The sequence below is a fragment of the Myotis nattereri genome (assembly GCF_964212035.1).
Source record: "Myotis nattereri genome assembly, chromosome: 12".
Lineage (NCBI taxonomy): Eukaryota > Metazoa > Chordata > Mammalia > Chiroptera > Vespertilionidae > Myotis > Myotis nattereri.
The window spans coordinates 30,351,014-30,371,993 of record NC_138087.1 but is presented as its reverse complement, the minus strand read 5'-3'; the positions used below and the strand labels follow the sequence as shown (position 1 = coordinate 30,371,993).

General features: G+C 39.3%; 1 protein-coding gene across 1 annotated transcript in view; it reads right to left on the bottom strand.

Annotated features, from left to right (window-relative positions):
• Positions 1 to 20,980, bottom strand: part of PTPRD (protein tyrosine phosphatase receptor type D) — a 2,145,631-nt gene that overhangs the window by 1,857,625 nt on the left and 267,026 nt on the right. The window contains exon 2 of the mRNA XM_081103407.1: positions 14,346 to 14,400. The gene's annotated coding sequence lies outside the window, so the exon portion shown is untranslated. The remainder of the gene's footprint in view (positions 1 to 14,345; positions 14,401 to 20,980) is intronic.

Below are 20,980 nucleotides of genomic sequence, written 5' to 3'. Positions count from 1 at the left end.
ATAAAGCGATCAGCTAGGCTCAGCAACTTTTTTGTTCACTAATAAAAAGCTCCCAAATAACTCAGGTAAAATGCTAAGATCCACAAAGGAAGCCCTCTGTGCTTACTTGGTCAATTAGAAATCTGAATATGCACAGAGACTTGAGGATATATGTGTAAGACATCTATTTGATGCCCTTCTCATGAAAAAAAAAAAAATTAATTAAACAAAATTCCAAGTGCCCTCATAGTAGAGAACTTAGAATCCTATATGATAAAAGACAAAAAGGGTAATTAACCGTACCTCCACTACGCTTCCCATTGGCTAATCAGGGCGATATGCAAATTAACTGCCAACAAAGATGGCAGCCGGCAGCCATGCAGCTGAAGCGAGCAGGAGGCTTGCTTGCTCCAGTGAAGGAGGAAGCCAAAGTTCCTGGCCTGCCCCGGCCCAGCTCTGAGCCCAAAAGCAACAATGTTTCAATTATAGAAGCTAAACAAACCCCAGATACCTGCTTTCAGCCAGCCGCGGCCTCAGAGCTGGGAGAGCCAGTGACGGCAACAATGTTTCAATTATAGAAGGTAAATAAATCTCAGGAGAAGAAAAAAAAAAAAAACAGAAAAAATGGAGAGGCTAGGAGCTTCAGTTGCTGACCAGCCTGAAAACAGCCCACAGCCCCTCATCCAGGCTGGCCAGGCACCCCAGTGGGGACCCCCACCCTGAAGGGGGTGTGACCAGCTGCAAACAGCCATCAGCCCCTCACCCAGGCTGGCGAGGCACCCCAGCAGGACCCTACCCTGATCCGGATCACCCTTCAGGGCAAACCAGCCAGCCCCCACCTCTGCACCAGGCCTCTATCCTATATAGTAAAAGGGTAATATGCAAACTGACCCTAACAGCAGAAAGACTGGGAATGACTGGTCACTATGACACACACTGACCACCAGGGGGCAGACACTCAATGCAGGAGCTGCCCTCTGGTGGTCAGTACGCTCCCACAGGGGGAGCTCTACTCAGCACAAGCCAGGCTGATGGCTTCCAGCACAGCAGTGGTGGTGGGAGCCTCTCCTGCCTCCTCAGCAGCGCTAAGGATGTCTGTCTGCAGCTTAGGCCTGCTCCCCGCTGGCAAGTGGACATCCCCCAAGGGCTACCGGGCTGCCAGAGGAGTGTCTGATTGCCATCTTAGGCCCAATCCCCCGGGGATCAGGCCTAAGCCAGCAGGTGGTCATCCCCTGAGGGGTCCCAGACTGTGAGAGGGCACAGGCTGGGCTGAGGGACCCTCCACCACCGAGTGCACAAATTTTTGTGCACTGGGCCTCTAGTGAAATAATATAAATGAATGGCATATTCTTAAATATGTTAATGAAGGCAAATCTCAAAACTGAATTTTTGTTGTTATTGTTGTTGTTATTAGAGCTCATAAGAAAATTTCCAAAAACACAAAATAAATACTTTGATAATGCCACAAGCCTCAATATCTGTTTATAGAAAACCAGTTTACAATCGTAGTATGGAGGTTCTAGTATTAGAATGATAAATTTCCTTTGTAGTGTTTAAATTTCCCACTACTGGCTTATGTACTGACCATTAGAGACAAATTCAACTTGGGATCACTGAAATTATTTTAGCTCAGGCTGGCTTTGCTCATATCCATTCCTAAGGATTCACAACTTATTTCCCATCCACTCTTTATTTTCAAATTGTATCTCATTTTGGTCTTATTAGCATATTTATTATAAAAGTAAAATAATAATTTTTGAAACTTGAGGAAATGTGAAAAAGCATGCAGGAAAAAAGTGCTTGTAAACTTTATTATTAGAAGAATATCACTTTCACTTCTGTGTGTGTGTGAATGTGTGTGTTAGAATATTTCTAAATAGAAACATGCATTCTATACTCCCAACATTCTTTTTTTTTTACCTTAAAATGTATACAGCCAATTTCCCATTTAAGATTATAATGCAATGTCCATCCATTCAATCTAAAATTTCTTTGGAATACAATATAACTATGGAAATTCAAAACATCAATAAGTGCTGTGGTATGAAACATCTGTGCGCATCTGACAACCTAGGTTCAAATAACCCCAGAGTTTTGTGAGGATTGTAGATACTGTTTAACTAGTTTGAATGACCAATTGCTGATTCTCCACTAGGACATTGGTAGGTGTTGAAAACATAACATACATATATATATATATATATATATATATATATATATATATACACACACACACACACACACACACACACACACACACGTTATATAAGCATATTACTGATATGTTATAAAGATCTATAAAATATATATAAAGATATTATATATAGATATATAGAGATATCTCTATATAGAGATAGCATGTCATTATTCTCTAATTCTCACAGCTTAGTAAATAAAAAATAAACCATACTTGTTTTCATTTAGCACTAATGTGCCGCTTTCCCCTAAATAAAACACTATCCTCATAAATGTTGATTTTTCTGAAACAGCCAGATCACTTATCACACTCAGTGGGTTAACTCAAAGCTGTCCCATTATAAAACGTGCATGTATCTACATATTATACTCTATCATTTTCTAATTATTTATGATAACTGGAATTATTTTCAGGCCTTAAATTTATATGTACTACATGGAATTAATGAAGTTAACTCTAGTTTGCACTAATCTCTATTACATATTATATATCATGATAATATGATGGACAAATGTAACAAAATGTAGAGTTCTCATATAAAGTAAATATTATTAAAGCATTTCTTGTAGGTTCAAGGAGAATAAAAACATTCCATTGGCCAAACCTCAGGAAATTTACAAAAGGTGAAGCTTGAAACTATTTTTCCCTTTCCAAACCTCATGAGGAAGGATTTACAAGAAAATAATCAGTCCTGTTTTTTTTTTCTGTCCTTTATGTCAATCCATGAATATCTAGTGCGCAAACCAATACCAAGTTTATCAAGAGTGCCCACTGATGACGCTCTGATAGTCTCAGGGCTCCTGCAGAGCCTCAGCCCCACTCTTCAATATCTCTTGGAAGAATGACTCTGCATTCTTGCAACAGGGAACAAATTACTTTACAGCCACAATTTCTGGAGTCTTGATTATAACAGTTTCCTGCCACTAAGCTCAGATAGAGGAAAAGAAATCTACATTCCCTAATATAAGCTTTCTGTCTCTGTAGATTAGCTTCCATTTTAAAAACAAAACAACCCTAAATAAAAGGAAAACCTTACTTGGTCCTACACAGATAAGGAAAAAAAATAGAAGTCCTGAGGTATATTAAGAGCCAAACATATTGATCAGTGATTCAGTAAGAACATGAGTGTGGTTACAATAAAAATGTAAACCATGTGGCTGGGTTTTGGGCCCGGCCATGAAGAAAGCTCGCAGGACCTTGCTATGAGACCATTAGCAGTAGCCAGCTAGCCTGAAGGAGGCTGTCAGTGAGGGTTTCAAGAACAGAGGCCAGCCCCTAACCTATATAATAAAGGCTAATATGTAAATCAACCGAATAGCTGAACAACCGGTCGCTATGACGTGCAATGACCACCAGGGGGCAGACACTCAACACTGTAGCTGCCCCCTGGTGGTCAGTACGCTCCCATAGGGGGAGCGCCACTCAGCCAGAAGCCCTGAGCCAGGCTCACGGCTGGCGAGCGCAGCACTCCCTGTGGGAAGTGGGCCTAAGCCAGCCATGGGCAAACTATGGCCCGTGGGCCAAATCCGGCCCGTTTGAAATGAATAAAACTAAAAAAAAAAAAAAAAAAAAGAAAAGACCATACCCTTTTACGTAATGATGTTTACTTTGAATTTATATTAGTTCACACAAACACTCCATCCATGCTTTTGTTCCGGCCCTCCGGTCCAGTTTAAGAACCCATTGTGGCCCTCGAGTCAAAAAGTTTGCCCACCCCTGGCTAAGCCATCAGTCAGACATCCACCTGGGGCTCCAGGACTATGAGAGGGCACAGGCTGGGCTGAGGAACCCCCTGAGTGCATGAATTTCATGCACCGGGCCTCTAGTTTGAATGAACGCCAGCTGCTCCAGTCTTCCAGCTGAGAACCCTACTACTGCAGAGCAGAGGCAAACGATCCCTTCTGATCTGAAATTCTGATGCACAGGTTATTTTATGCCACTCAGCTAGAGTGGTTTGTTTGCAGTGAGAGATGATTCATATTCATAAACAAATTGCTGCTCAAACTGAAACAGAGTTGCAACTGCATTCCTGCTTGAATTTTACACTATGCTTCTAGAATCCTCTATGCTTATAGAAAAATTTCCCCTTTTTACTCATTAGTCCAAATTGAGTTTCACTAACTTGCAATCAGAGAGTCCTAACTCATACAATCAACAGAAATATACATCTTTTTAAAGTTCATTACGTAGATTGCTCTCAAGAAATTATCCCTCTATCTCTCTCCTATATATCCTTACTATTTTTATGACATGTTGAATGAAGAATGGCCCCTACTTGAGAAACCATGAATCCACTTTCATTCAACATTTATGTTTAAACTTAAATCAGTTCTTTTGTTCAAGGAATTATACAGTCACCCATTTAATCATCTCGGAAACATTTACTGAGCTCTTTCATTGTGTGAGGTAGTGGGTTAAGAAAAGAGAAGGATACAAGAATTACATAGCTTCTGAGTAGTTAGCCACACAGTAGCAGCAATTAAAAATATAAACAGAAACAGACACATTGCCTTGTTTCGATAGTGCATCAATTTTTCACATTTTAAAATCAGGGCATGTCTTATAATGGATGGATGCATTTTATTTATTTATTTTTAAATATATTTTATTGATTTTTTACAGAGAGGAAAGGAGAGAGATAGAGAGCCAGAAACATCGATGAGAGAGAAATATCGATTAGCTGCCTCCTGCACATCTCCCACTGGGGATGTGCCCGCAACCCAGGTACATGCCCTTGACCGGAATCGAACCCGGGACCTCTCAGTCGGCAGGCCGACGCTCTATCCACTGAGCCAAACCGGTTTCGGCGATGGATGCATTTTATATGGGAGTGTTTCTTTGTTCCCCCTTGAAAAACTGCTATTGAATCTACAAGGTGCTCCCAATCACCTAGGATGTTTTAGAAGGGAGGCAATACAATACAGCTAGTATGTGGTAACTAACATGTGTGATATTAGGAGCGTTAAGATTTTCACCAGCTGACACATATGAGAAGATGTCAGAGCATTTCAACCGGGTCTAGAAGAGGAGACATGACATTTACCAAGGAACTCCTATGAATCTATAATAAAAAACTTTGTTATAATCCTGACAAGAGCTCTACATGGTAGGAATTTACCTTAATTTTCACAATCATAAAACTGACATTCAGATCAGTGAGGAGAAAAAAAAAAATCCTTGCGTTTTCAACACTCAGATGTCTCTAAATTGAGGCATCCACTCTTTTCAGACGTCAGTAACGAGGGAATTCTTATTGTGCTTACTGCACGTACTATGTAATGTGTACTACGTGCTATATTTCAAATCCTTTACATACAATAAGACTCAATAGGTAGCACTATCATTATCCCCACACTAGAGATGGGGACAGTGAGGTCTTGAGGGACAAAGTAACTTTCCCAAGATCGCACAACTAAAAGTGACAGAGTTGGATGGACTAAAAACCCCAGCAGTCTCGCAAAAGAGTCTGCTATTAACCACTCTCAGGACCACATAAAGCCGTTCCTCCTGAACTTCTGACTACCCAATTAAAAACTGCAGCCCCTGAATCTTGATTTCCCTTACCCAACTGTACAACTGACAGATTTACGAGGCATAGAATGTATTGCTACCTCTGAGCAATCTCCTTAAAGGCAGAGGTTGCTGCCTGTTTTGTTCACTGATGTATCTTAGCCTGGATTTATGCCTAGCACAAGATAGGAGTTCAATAGATTATCTGTTGAATAGATAAATGAATGAATTAAAAAAAAAAGGAGATGAGAGAGTGTACGACATGAGTGCACAGTAATTAGAGGAAAACGGGCAGCGCCATGCAAGTTGTGCTCTGAAACGCTGATCGGCGCGGACTGCGTAAGGCTCGAGTGGAAGCCGGAGACATCAGTGCGGGCCTCCCAGGAAGGGAGGTGAAGCCACCCGGGCTCCTAGGCACTAGCGTTTGCTCCCTCACATTTTGATTGTAGCTTATTCAGCAACAGACACTGGAGAGGAGGCTAAAGAGACATCAAAGTAGCTGTGTGGCTCATATATTTTTCCTCCTCTGGCAGCTATTTGCTCTATTTACTGCTGACACCACGATTTTAGCGATTTAATGATACAATTGTTTCTGAAAACGACACAGACACAGACACCCTCAGCCATTTAATTGGCTGCCCTGATGAAGTAGAAGCTGCTGTTTTCTAATTTCACGTTGGAGGGGTGTAGGATACAGGGAGGCTGGGAGAGAGAGAACATTTACTTCCATTAAAAAAAAAAAAAAGGTAAAATCTTAGGGAGAGATATTAGGCTCAGCCTCTCTAATTAAAGTCGCTACTTCCCCGGCGCGCACGAGGACACCTATGAAGATCACTCAATCCCCACGCAGGCTTTGCTCTGATTGTTTATCCTCCAATGCAGCCTGCCTTTTAGTCAATGGAATTTCACTTGCCATAGGAGTGCTCCATTATTTTATGTCAACTTAACTCTGAAGTGGTTTGCTATTCCTCATAAATCTTAGCAAGAAGCATGACGCTGTTCTAAATGCCTGACCCTTTCTCCCTTGCAGTGTCCAGATTCCTGGGCTTGCTGTGCAATCAGCTCCTGCATCTGTGCACCTGACCAGGCCTTGCTGCCTTCTCAACTAATGCATTAAATGCAATGACACTGGTATTTTCTGTTAGTGCAAAAAAAAAATGCCCCTCTGTTGTGTCTGAGCCCCTCTGCCAGGGACTGGACCCCCTTGGATGGTGGGTATTCGATGGAGAAGATGAGTTGTGGGTATAAAAGAGAATCTCTATTGTAGCCCAAGTAGCTGTCGCTATGACAGGAGCTATTGGACAAAATTCTTCAAAGTAAAGTAACCTCCAACATAGGAGCCTTCCTTAGATCTACAGCCTCACTAAGTAGCCGCCTCCAAACCGGCTGCCTGCTGGTCAGCAACGTACTTTATTACCAACTCAGACAACAGAGGCATCTTTCCAAATAGTGGCCTCACTGTTAGGGCTACAGAAGGCACGTTGGCACAATGTACACAGTCAGATAGCTGCGTCCTTGCTTCTGGCACCTGCGTACAGCAACACTGCCTTGAGCATTCTGATTAAGATCCCCATGCTCAGAGTGGCCTTGGACATCCTCAGCACTCTAAACAGGGTCCCCACACCCTCCTTCCGCCAAATGTTGCACAGATCATAGCAAAGTTGATTTGTCTTTCTGGTCTTCGTTTTTAACATACAAAATGAAATCCTAGATTTCTAAACAAGCCAATTTACATGGTGATAAAAAAACACGGTTAGCACACAAAACAGTGTTACTGATGCCCAAGTGCTAAAGCTAAGTACTGTACACAAAAGTCAGCATAAATGTAAATGACTTCAAATGATTCGTATTTAGTAGGTTCCTCTTCCTGACAAACTAACTTTCTCAAAAGTGCATATAAAAGTTCCATGGAGCCCGGCCAGTGTTGCTCAATGGTTGGACGTTGGTCACCCATGAACCAGGAGGTCAGGGCACATTTCTGGGTTGCAGGCTCAATCCTTAGTAGGGGGAGTACATGAGGCAACTGATCAATGATTCTCTCTCATCATTCATGTTTTATCCCTCTTTCCTTCTCCCCTCCTCTCTCTGGAATCAATAAAAACATATTTTTAAAAAATCTATGGAAATATAATGGGTAAGCATAAATAAATAAGTGCTCCACTCAGCAAAAGGCTAGCGGGGCGTCATTCCTTGTTCTTGTTTTGGTTTTGTTTTTGCCTTTGTAATTAAAATGAGTATATGTAAAGCTAACTAAATATTGTAGAATTCTAACCAATATTAAGCCAAAAATAGGTGAAAGCCAAAACTGAATCTCAGAGTCTGGATGGAAGGAGTCAGAGAAAAGAAACAAAAATCAGAAGAGTTTTGGGAGAGCACTAGTTTAATGTGGCTCCCAAAGTCATCACGGGAAGGGAAAGTGATTGAAGGATCATGTGTGGGAGGTTAGTTTGGGCCAGGACATGGGACATACAACTTTAATTATATTCCGTGGATGAAAAGAAATACATGCTAACCTGACAAGCTCAAAGAAGGCCTGTGTGGCAGCTTTGCAAACTCAAAGACCTAAAGTAACCACAAAAGATGGTCTGAGATTAAAACTTTTGAACCAAAAGCATTCCATGGCAGGTAGCCATGTCCTAGGCTAGAATTTTCCCTGACAAAAGTCTATCTTTACCTTAACTGACCCTGTCTATTATCTTTTGCATAAACCATAACATATCTTTGGAACTCCCCTTTTTCTAGACCCCCTCAGGGCACAACCAATGCACCTGGCAGAGACTAGAAATCCTCTCATAGTTACTGTTATCATGTTAATTGTTGACTGTTAACTATCTTGACCCCACCTATGTGAAAGATGTATGTGTCTATCATTTTACCTTTCATCCAATCCCGGAGGTCCCCCCACCTTTGCTTTCTCCCGCCTCCCTAACCTATCTCATTTACATATTCTCTTTTGATTGCAATGTATAAAATAAGGCGCAAAACCACCACTCTCTGGAGCATTATCTCAATCTGTTGAGATTTTTCTTTCCACCAACTGTCCACAGTTTGGCTCAAATAAACTCACAAACATTCTCTACAAGTTTGGATGTTTCTTAAATCGACAGTTCCATTGGCCAAGATTCAGTCACAGTAAGAACTAAACAAGGAGAGAAACTCGGGTCAGTGGGCATGGGTGTACCAACAGTTAAGAAAATTATGTCCAGACCATCGTTGTCAGTTCCAGATGATAGGAGATTAAAAAAAAATTTTTAAAGCCAGAATAAAAAAGAAAAGAACAGAAGAGTTTTCTTTTTATTAGTGACCAAAATAAAAGAGTTGGCAAATAACTATAGGGCAGTTGTTGACAAGAGCTATATCAGAAACCAGACACTAAGGCATTAAGAGGGTAGGTGGATGAGTCCCAACAATGATAATAGGGAAGTGATATTAGAACCAGACTATAAAGGACAATTGGAGCTTTGGAATTTGGAGATAGAGATGAATATCTCTATAGAAACAGAGATGAAATGTTGCCTGCTGTGTGTAGGAAATGGACCCCTGTGATCCATCTCCAGCATGGTCCGCTTTTGATGGAATTTATTGAATTTCCCTAGGACAAACAGAATGTAGGGAGGAGGGAAGAGGAACAAGGAACTGTGTACGTGGGCCACCATGATGGAAACCCCCGAGGCGTGTGCCTCAGCTAGACAGGGGAGGCAGAAGCAGCTAGAAAGGCCTCAGCACAATTTTTTCAAGTGGCCCAATGAGAGATAGCAAGGCACTGGCTATGTATGAGGAAACAGGTGACCTCATAGTACTCAGCCAATGAGGATCCGGAGGAGGGCCTACATCAATAGGCTATATTCCCTGCCCCCACTGTGTGCCTTACAATGGAAGCCCACTCTCGAGAGTGTATTAAAAGTCTCATTTCCACCATACTCTGTTTCCAAGTCCGTCATTTGAAATTCAGACAGGTGAGCCATTTCTCACATGTGCAATAAAGAAACTGTTTTATTCCAGGAGGTTTGGAATGGAGGATACCCATTTGAGAGCAAAGTTAGGGAGCCATTTTACCAAGTAGGGCAGGTGAATTAATTGGCTTGCAAGTACATCAGCAAATATAGGCAACTACTGAACTTCGCTAGAATATTTAGTTCTTTTAAAAAACAGGAGTTCTTTCTTTTTCAATTTTATATCTTTAAAACTTAGTGCCCAATTTTTGGTTTAATAAATGTGGGGAGAAAGTATTGTATTAAAAACTATTTTAAAATCTCTTTAATAAGTTCCATTTATAAGACAGAATCCGCCTTCAAATCACATTATATGTGTATGCATTTTATTATAAATTCAAATAAAATTTTAATCCAAAGATTCTTAAAAATTAGGGTTAGAAATAGATATAGATTTATAGAAATAGATATACTACCAACATAACATGCTTTACTTTTCTTAATATCATATTTCCAGTGGATTTAGATATAGTTCCAAACAATTGTATCTATCAACTTGAACAGGATAATTGAAGAGGAAATTTATGTGTAAAATATCAGGCACAGTATAAGTGACTAAGCAAATTCATAACATTTTTAACATGCAGAAGTTGTGCTTTTAACAACGTAAATATAAAACAAGACTTTGTATATGTATTCAAGAATCCAAAAATTGTATATGTAATTAAAATAAGACTAAGTCAGCAAACTTTTTAACAATATTTAAACCAAAAACTTATATATGCTTATGTGTCAGAAAATTTACATGCATTAATTTATTTAATAGCTAGAATAACTTTATAACGCTATGAGTTAGATGTTTTTACAGGAGAAGAAACTGAGGCACAAAAACATTTGAAAACTTCTATAAGGTCATACAAATAATAAGTGGTGAAACCTAAGATATTACGCATATTATGCTTCCCTATAATCTATACCCTTATCTGTGCGCAATATTATCTCCATAATATAATGTTATATTTTATATTTAAAAATGTTTTTTAACAATCCTTTTTCTTTAAAACTTTTATAGTAATATAAAATTAATTTATCATCTTGGGAAACAAAGCAAATATTTTCCCTCATTTCCCTATACCAGGTATTAAAGACTCAGGATATATGTTTTATCTCTATCCTGTGAATCTCATTCTACTTTTAGCCCAAAGACCAATTTAAAAGAAGAAAACTATACATGGAATATCACTGGGTCTTGCTAACAGTATCATAGTCATAACCAAGAAACAACGCTGAGAACATAATGTTCATCTCCAGTTCTCAGCACAATGGGCTACCAGGAGTCAGTCACTGCATAAACTCACCTTTTTGGCTAATGAATGACATTCAAACAGAGGACTGAATCTTCAGACAATTGCCGGAAATCTAATGTATGTGTCCATACCAATGTAACCTTTGATTGATAGACTATCGTCACAAATAGACAAGTAAAACAGATAAAAGAACTGTCAGTTATAAGCCAATAATATAGCATCCACTCAACAAATAACATTTTTGTGTACCAGACACAGTCTTATAGATATGCATTGCTCACATCAAACCCTCACAAGGTTGGCCTATTTTGACTTTTATTACATCTAGAGTAAAGGTGTCGTGCTACTTTCCTTTCTCAAGAAAAAAATCTAACTCACCCTTTCACTGCAAGTAACTGGCCAAACAAAATGTCAAATAATATATATATATAGAATCGACTTGAATAGACCCTACATCAAAGTGCTGCCTTCTCAGAAGTTCAGAAATGTTAATGTGTAGTAGTTTTACAAAAAAGGATCTCAAATGGCAATGGAATTGCCTTTGAGAGGGATAATCCATGTTTGGAGCAGGGGGACTAATATTTTTTTCCTCTAGGAAAGCAGAACAGACATCCAATATGGAAGGAATAAATTTAGCAGATACATTACATAAAGGCAAATAAATATAAATTAAATGAAGTACATTCCTAAAGGGGGTCTGGAATCAAAAATATAATGCAAGACAGAAAAAAAAAATAATTCTGAATAAAGTTCCAGAGGTATGGATTCAAATGAGTAAGAAGAAAGCTAATTGTTCAGAGTGTAGCTGCCATTACTTGAGAAACCATAGTTAGGAAGTAGCAAGGTATGGGGTGGTGTTGTTCAGGTTCATTAATGGATGCATAAAATTCCTGGAAGAGGAAGGGCTCTAAAAATGAGGAAAGTGCTGAGTGTTTAAAATGAGATTAAGAGCAGGAGTTGCCCTGTATTGTATCTAACAAGAGGACAGAGAGCTTTCAGGTCTCTTGCCTCCCTATATGGGTATGCAAACCCAGCAGCTGACCTTTATGATGGTAAATAATGCTTAATTTGCATAAGGGGCTTTTCATCTCTACAGCTCCTTTGTTATCCCAGCAAAATGCTTTCAGATAATAGCTACTTCCTACTTGTTTATGCCCTTCAGGAGGAAAACCAGAATCCCTTACTTTTTCCCTTCGTCCATCTGAGTGACAATATTAAGTACATAGGGATTTTCAAAGCATAGGGGAAGTTTTCATTCAGAAAGCTTTCTCCTCTAAGTAGAGACAGGGTTCAATAACAATAATAATAATAAACTGTCATGACATCTATCCTCTCCCTTACATAAGAGGAATTTTCAAGGTGGACAGGCAGATTGAAAGGAAATTTATGCAATATACAGATGATGTACTTTAGAATTGTATACTTGAAACCTATATAATTTTATTAATCAATATCAACCAAATAAATTTAATTAAAAAATAAACTAATCTGCTGTAAAAAAAAATTTACTTATTTATTCAACAAATACTTATCAAGAAAAGGTCAATTGGGAGAAAAATGAATACTGGCTCTATGGAATTTTATGTTTGTTTCTTTGAGGCAAGCCTGACCTAAGACCTGGTACAAGAGGTCAGCAACATTTTTTTCCTCAAAGTTGCTATAGAAATCTGAGTGATTACAGCTACTGGGAAGGGGAGATAATTTTTATCTGTTAAGTAGGGATGTTTGCCATTATTATTTTTTTATAATTGCTCCTTGGTCTACTTCACTTCCAACGCTTTACCCATGTAGTCCACCCATCAAATGCTATCATAATTTTTCCAAGACACAGTTCTGACTATAGCATTGTACAGATGAGAAAAATAAACCAACACAAAATAATAATGAAAGGCCAACACTCTCAACGACCAGTTATTCTTTACATGGTAAAATATATTTTTTTTAGATCAGACTTGAAAGATTTCTACTAACAAACCCCAGTCCAACTTTTTGAATTAGTGCTTCACTCCTCCTTATCATACCTATGATTTAGCCTATCGCCTATTGCTAAAATACCCCTGCTCATTTCTACCTCCATGCTTCTCATACTCTCCTCTTGAAAGAAAATTTTACCCAGCCCCACACTCTTCTTGTAACTCTCATTCTATTCATCTTGCTAAGTTATCAATCTCTAGCAGTAATGCCATTGTGTATATGTGTTGCCAATCTTTCCCCACCCATTTACAGGTATCCTTATAGCTAATGTCTTCATGAGAAGCGTGCAAAGACATGCTAGTTGAGAGTCAATAGCAAGAGCATGTCAATCTTTACAGTGTCCAGACCCAAACTGACCTCCGATACGCAGTTTTCTCCTAGCACCTTGAAGCATACACTGTTCATACGACTGGTTGTACTGTGAAGGCAACCTGGGCTCGCAGCCTAAGTCTGTGCCCAGTCAACCCACATTCTGATGCCAGTGCTTGCAAGCCTGTAATTAAGCCCCAACCCCCTCTCCCTTGTTTCCTAGCCTTGCAAAACCTGTTTCCTTGAATTTACAGAGGCCATAAACCACGCACAGCTCCCACAGGGGGAGCTGACTGCTGGCACCAGCCAGGGCCATTAGGGCCATTAGGGCCATTGGTCATAACCTCACTTCCTCCTTACAACCATCATAGGGGCCTCAAAAGCCCTTGAAAAAGCCCAGAAGCTGGGAAACAAAGAACTTAGGGCTATATAAGACAAAGCCCCGCGGCATTCGGGGCTCAGCTTTGGGAACGGATTCCCCTGAGCCGGAACTGGTACTCTTGCAATAAAGTGCCTGTTCTGAATCTTCTGAGCGCCTGGTGTCTGTCCTCCCGCCATCTAGTCATTCTGCCATAACTGCACCACACTTGTTTAGAATTACGTCCTATTTGTATTGATCCCCACCTTAAGTACAGAATGATATAATACAAAAATGAGGATCTTGAAATCAGAGAGATTTAGATTTGAAACGAAACCTGACATTAAATTGGTCTATGTACTAGGATAAACTATATCAACCAGCTTAGAGCTTTAGCTTATTTCTAAAATAGGGATAAAGCCATCTCACAATATTTTTGTGAAGATTCAAAGGGATGACTCATATGAAGCGCCTGGGGCATGGACAGCCTTCAGAGGATGCCAGCTTTCTTCTTTTGTCACACTACCTCATGAACTACATTCTTTCTTCCTAAAAAGAACACCCTATAACTCATTTTCTAAGTATATTCCAAAGTGTACAGCAGAAGTGAACACAGGTGACATACAATTAGTGTCACTGACCACAGGTGGTCTAATCAGGGATGAAAAGAGAGTTTCATGCAGAATTTGCAACATTGTGCCTGAAATGAGAAGCCGTTATTATGCAATGGATAAAACGTGAGCCCAACACCTTGCTCTAGGTCGGCAGACATTACTTACTAGTAGTGTGACTGTGAGACAGGTCCTTTACTTCTTCGAGTCTCCATTTCTTCACCTGCAAAAATGAGGACATTGGACTAGAACCAGGATTTTTAATTTAATGACTTAAAATAATTATTGACACATTTATTATGTAAATGGAATATTATGGAAGGGGGAAAAAAGAAAGCATGGAAAGCAGAGCGACTCTGATGATACAAAGAGGAAGTTTAGGGCTCTGCCTGTACACCAGACTAAACCTGGTATCTTCAAGATACTGGTTTTGTGACCTGTAGATAGGCATCCAGAAGTAAAACACTGGATCATAAGGTAATTCTATATTTTTTTAAATTTTTTATGAGGAAACTCCATACTGTTTTCCATAATGACAGATGAACAGATGAATGCATAAATACAATGTGACCACACACACACACACACACACACACACACACACACCCCACACAGGAATATTAGTCAGCCTTTAAAAAAAAGAAGGAAATCCTGCCACTTGTGACAACATGGTTAAGCTTATAGACTTAATGCTAAGTAAAATAAGCCAGAGCAGAAGAATATATTATGCATGTTCTAAATTATATATCTTCCAAAATGTCAAGTTAATAGAAACAGAAAATAGAATGGTGATTAGCAGAGTTGGGGGGGGGGGGGCAGATATAAGGAGATATTGGTCAAGGGATACAGAGTTTCAGACATGCAGTATAAATATGTTCTAAAGATCTAATGTACAACAATGTGACTGTACTTATGACTTGAAAGTTGCCAAAAGGGTAAATCTTAAGTGTTTTCGCCACGCGCACACACAAAAATGCTAACTGTATGAGTTGACAGATATGTTAAGTAGCTTGATTGTGGTGAATATTTCACAATGTATACTGCAAATTATTGATTTGGTTTTTTAAAGTTTTACTTTATTGTTTAAAGTATTACATACAGTATTACATATGTCTTCTTTCTCCCCCATTGACCTCCCCAGGCCACCCCCACCCCCCGGTACATGCCCTCACCTCCCTAGTGTCTGTGTCCATTGGTTATGCTTATATGCATGCACACAAGTCCTTTGGTTGATCCCTTCACCCCCACCTCTACCCTGCCTTCCCACTGAAGTTTGACAGTTTGTTTGATGCTTCTCTGTCTCTGGTTCTATTTTTTTCATCAGTTTATGTTGTTCATTATATTCCACAAATGAGTGAGATCATGTGATATTTATCTTTCTCCAACTAGCTTATTTCGCTTAGCATAATGCTCTCCAGGTCCATCCATGATGTTGCAAATGGTAAGAGGTCTTTCTTTTTCACAACAGCATAGTATTCCATTGTGTAGATGTACCACAATTTTTTAATCCACTCATCTGCTGATGGGCGCTTAGGTTGTTTCCAAATATTAGCTATTATAAATTGTGTTGCTATGAACATCAGGGTGCATATGTCCTTTCTGATTGGTGTTTCTGGTTCCTTGGGATATTTCCTAGAAGTGGGATTACTAGGTCTAATAGGAGATCCATTTTTAATTTTTTGAGGAATCTCCATATTATTTTCCACAGTGGCTGCACCAGTCTGCATTCCCACCAGCAGTGCATGAGGGTTGTTTTAATCTCCACATCCTCACCAGCACTTGATTTGTCATTTGTTGATTTGTTGACGATAGCTATTCTGATAGGTGTGAAATGGTACCTCATTGTTGTTTTGATTTGCATCTATTGGATGATTAGTGACTTTGACTATGTTTTCATATGACTCTCAGCCTTCTATATGTCAACTTTCAAAAGGTGTCTATTTAAGTCCTTTGCCCATTTTTTGATTGGATTGTTTATCTTCTTTTTGTTAAGATGTATGCGTTCCCTATAAATTTTGGAGATTAGGCCCTTATTGGATATAACATTGGAAAATATGTTCTCCAATGCAGTGGGCTTTTTTGTTGTTTTGTTGATGGTTTCTTTTGCTGTGCAGAAGCTTTTAATTTTGATGTCGTCCCATTTATTTATTTTCTCCTTAGTTTCCATTGCCCTAGGAGCTGTATCAGTAAAGATATTGCTATGATATATGTCTGCTATTTTGTTGCCTATGGATTTTTCTATGATTTTTATGGCCTTAAACATATGCAATTTTACTTGTCAAAAATTAAATTAAGTCATATAGCCTTTTTAATCTGGAGGGGAATAAAGTAAGTGCCAAACTTTAATCCACTCTTTATATTCACTGAATATTTCCTAAAATTTATTTGAAGCTACCAAAGTTATACCTTGTATCTTATGATGTGTGCACATAACTAACGCCTACATGAAGAAAAAAATATCTTGGCTCATGTACAATAATACAACTAACAAATGAGATTGTTCAGATATTGATGTTTTGTGCTTTAAGGACCATATTGAGCACGAAACTCATATAGATGAGCTGTCTTTATACTTTCAATATCACATAGTATGTGTCAAGGTGACCACAAAATTGCAGAATGGCCAGTGTGCCAAAATCTGGCAAGAAATTATATAAGAAAATAAACATGTACTTCGGAGTCAGATAAAAAAAAATGACATTTAAATATATGGTTCTGGGAAATTTATTTATCCTCTCTAAGCTATAGCTTATTTGTGAAATGCAAATAACAATATTGGCCTTCCTTGCTTTTGTGTATGTGTTCTGTGATTCTGTATTATTCTGTATAAGAAAGCATTAGATCATATTAAGTGCTTAGTAAATACTAGTTCCTTTTTCCTTCTCCCCTTATGTAATTTTATATATACAGTAACGCTGCTCAGCATAAAACGTGAAGCAATGCTAGCAACTCAACTTTTTAATGGTCTCTTTCACAGTGGTTTCTAACTTTCTAACCTTTAGAAGCTGTTAAAATGAAGTCAAATAATGATACTGCTGTGGCATAAGTGAATGCCTGGATCAATAAATTCTGGTTGTTGGAATAAATTGCAATTAAAGGGGCAGCGCTTGATTGCTTGACAGTAGGTAGTCTTTCTGGCCCACATACACTCAAGTATCAGTCTGATTTATCAGCTAATTAGTATGGGCTTCATATGCACTATATTGGGAGACCATCACACCATATTGACTTCTGTCCACAACATGTGTGTGCCTCTGGCTTTATTCTGTGTCATTTAGATGTGACAAATCCTCTTTACTTGTTTACTTGGCTTACTGAAGAATGCAGTCATCATTTTAATAAGGCAGAATATAGAAGACATTTAACATGTTTGTAAATTAGCACTCAAGTACTCTAAAAATTTCAGTAAAACTGCTGGCCTTTTTTCTTCCTATTTCTATATATTTAAGAAAAATATACATCAATTCATAGATAATAAAGGCAAAAACATAGTAAAGAAGGATGATTATCACTGAATCTTTGTGTCAAGAGAAAAACACATGTCAACAATTTATAGTCTAAAAAAACGCAGTATAGGCATATTTCATGACAAATTATTTGAATAATCCATTATAAAGCCAAGTTTTATCTTCAAATAAAGAAGTATACTTTCCTAAAGTATAATTTTGTTTATTCTTAATTTCCCTATTCAATGTGAATGTGGTATCTTACATATAATAACTTCCAATGTATGCTTGCATAATTATCTAGTGAAATGGGACATTCAAAGACAAAAGCAAAGGAATTAAGTAACCTTTGGGTTATAAGTTCCATTAAGGCACATGATGTGTGTGTATTTTCTTCCAATAGGTATTTACTCACTAGTATATTTCCTACTACAATGAAAATAAATTTTTATTAAAAAAAAAACACAAGTTAAGAATAGCACTATTCCTCAAAAGGCATATATATATATATATATATATATATATATATATATATATATATGACTGTTTTAAAATAAAGCATTATTCTCATTTAAATAGCTCTATCCCCACACGTCTTGTAAATGACACATTTTTTTTTAAAGCAAGCAAAACTCAGAATTATGTAAAGATTCCCTGATGCTATGCCTTGTCTGTTGTCCCATATTATGTTATATATTTATTTTAGGTGCTGTTAACCCAGTAAATCTCTCATCATACTTATTATAGTACAATTATGTAATTTTCTGTTTCTGAGCCCTACTTGCCTTTCCCTACCTCTCCTAGAAAGAAAGTTTTGTGAAGATTAAAGCAAAAGACTCTTTTCTTTCTTTCTTTCTTTCTTTCTTTCTTTCTTTCTTTCTTTCTTTCTTTCTTTTTTTGCATACTGATGAATTTCAATAACCTACCGGAGTTTCTAATTCATAGCAAGTGCTCAATAATTATTTTTTGCATAAAAATAATTAATCAAAATTATCATTATCACTTATAAATAATGAGAATATATTTCTGACTTTAATTTACATGTGAAAATATATTTTGTTAATTTTGAGTACTCTTTTAATAGCTTTTCTATATGACAATACAAAACTATATTACATTAAACCAACTTTACAAAAAAACAGTATAAAACATTAAAATCGATAACAGGATTTTAAAGAACAAAATTAAAAATTAGTAGAGGTCCTGGAAAAGACAAATTAGAAGCAAAATCCATTTCTTAGCTCTTAGTTCATGTAATCTACACTAATAAAAGAGAAACATGGTAATTGGCGTACGACCGCTACCCTTTTCATTGGCAAATCAGCAAGATATGCAAATTAACTGTCAGCCAAGATGGCGGCCAGCAGCCAGGCAGCTTGAAACTAACATGAGGCTTGGTTGCCTCAGTGACGGAGGAAACCAACCTTCCCGCCTGAGGCTGCAGGCCTCTGAGCCTGCAGTTTAAGAAACATTGTAACAAATACCGCCAGACTTCAGCCAGCAGATTCGCAACATTGTAAGCAAAGGCCAGAAACCTACTTTCAGCCGCGGAGGCCTAAGAGCTGGAGCCAAGCCTCAAGGTAAAGCTGGCACAGAATAAAAAAAAAAAGAAAAGAAAAAAAGGAGCGGTTGGAAACTTCAGTCACTCCTAGCCTGAAAACAGCCCTCAGCTCCTCACCCAGACTGGCCAGACACCCCAGTGGGGACCCCCACCCTGATCCAGGACACCCTTCAGGGCAAACCAGCCGGCCCCACCCATGCACCAGGCCTCTACCCTATATAGTAAAAGGGTAATATGCCTCCCGGCACCGGGATCAGCGTGACAGGGGGCAGTGCCCAAACCCCCTGATCGCCCTGCGGCTCTGTGTGTGACAGGGTGCGGCGCCCCAACCCCCTGAGCAGCCCTGCTCTGTGCCTGATAGGGGGGAGCTCCCCAACCCCCTCCCCATGGGCCCTGCTCTGTGTGTGATGGGGTAGAGCCATAACCTCCCCATCGGCCCTGCCCTGAGTGTGAGAGTGGCGGCACCCCAACCACCTAATGGGCCCTGCTCTGTGTGTGACGGGGGCAGCGCCCCAACCCCCTGATTGGCCCTGCTCTGTGTGTGACAGAGGGTGGCGCCGCAACCTCCCCATCGACCCTGCCTTGAGTGTGACAGGAGACGGTGCCCCAACCCCCCAATTGGCCCTACCCTGAGCGTGACTGAGGGTGGCATCACAACCTCCCAATCTGCCCTGCTCTGTGCATGACAGGGGGTGGTGCCCCAATTCCCCAATCGGCCCTGCTCTGAGCCCAACCAGGGGCTGCACCTAGGGATTGGGCCTGCCCCCTGCCACCTGGGAGCAGGCCTAAGCCAGCAGGTCGTTATCTCCCGAGGGGTTCCAGACTGCGAGAGAACACAGGCCGGGCTGAGGGACCCCCCCTTCCCCCCGAGTGCACAAATTTTTGTGCACCGGCCTCTAGTCTATATATATAAAAGGCTAATATGCAAAGTTGAACACCCTCGGGAGTTCAACTGAGAGACCAGGAGTTCCATCACTCACTATGATGTGTGCTGACCACCAGGGGGCAGTGCAGAATGAAGGAAGGTCCCAGCTGGCAGCCGGAAGGCCCAGACCGGCCCTGATCGCTGGCCAGGCCTAGGGACCATACCTGTACATGAATTTCATGCACCAGGCCTCCAGTCTAAAATAAGAACTTGTTCTCCTCAAGAGCAAAATATATGTCTATTGAGCTTGTTATTCCCAGAACTCAACACAATACATGGTTTATTATGAGGACTTGATTCATGTTTTAAATGGATCAATCAGTCAATTACCTGATCCAGAATGTCTAAAATTTAAAAATTGTGTAAAGTATCAGAAAAACAAAATAGAGATTGAACAAAGTATAAAAATATATGACATAGTAATTTAAATTAATATGGCATAGAGTACATATGCTGTAGTTCTGTGGTGATATTATTCTAAACTACTAAACTACAAATGATATTAGAAGTCCAGAAATATAAAATATAGGTGTGTTCCTAGAAAGGCCTTATAGCAACAGTTCACTCTGACTGAACTTGGGTATGCCCATCTGCCTGATTAGCAATTTGTTTGTAATCTTGCAATAGCATGATCATAATGTATGCTGCATAACTGTGATGTCATTAAAATAAAGAAAATTTTGAAATATTCGTAGGTCGTCAAATCTTATCCACAGGGGGGAAGACAACTGCCCTCTTTCTCCTCACTTGCTCCTCCCTCCACTTTCATTCTCCAGAGCTGCAGACACCTCCTCCACTCCTACCCATTTGCATTTTGCTTCTCTTTCTTGCTCCTGCCTCTCTTTACAAGTCAGTGCCTTTCATTGGGGCT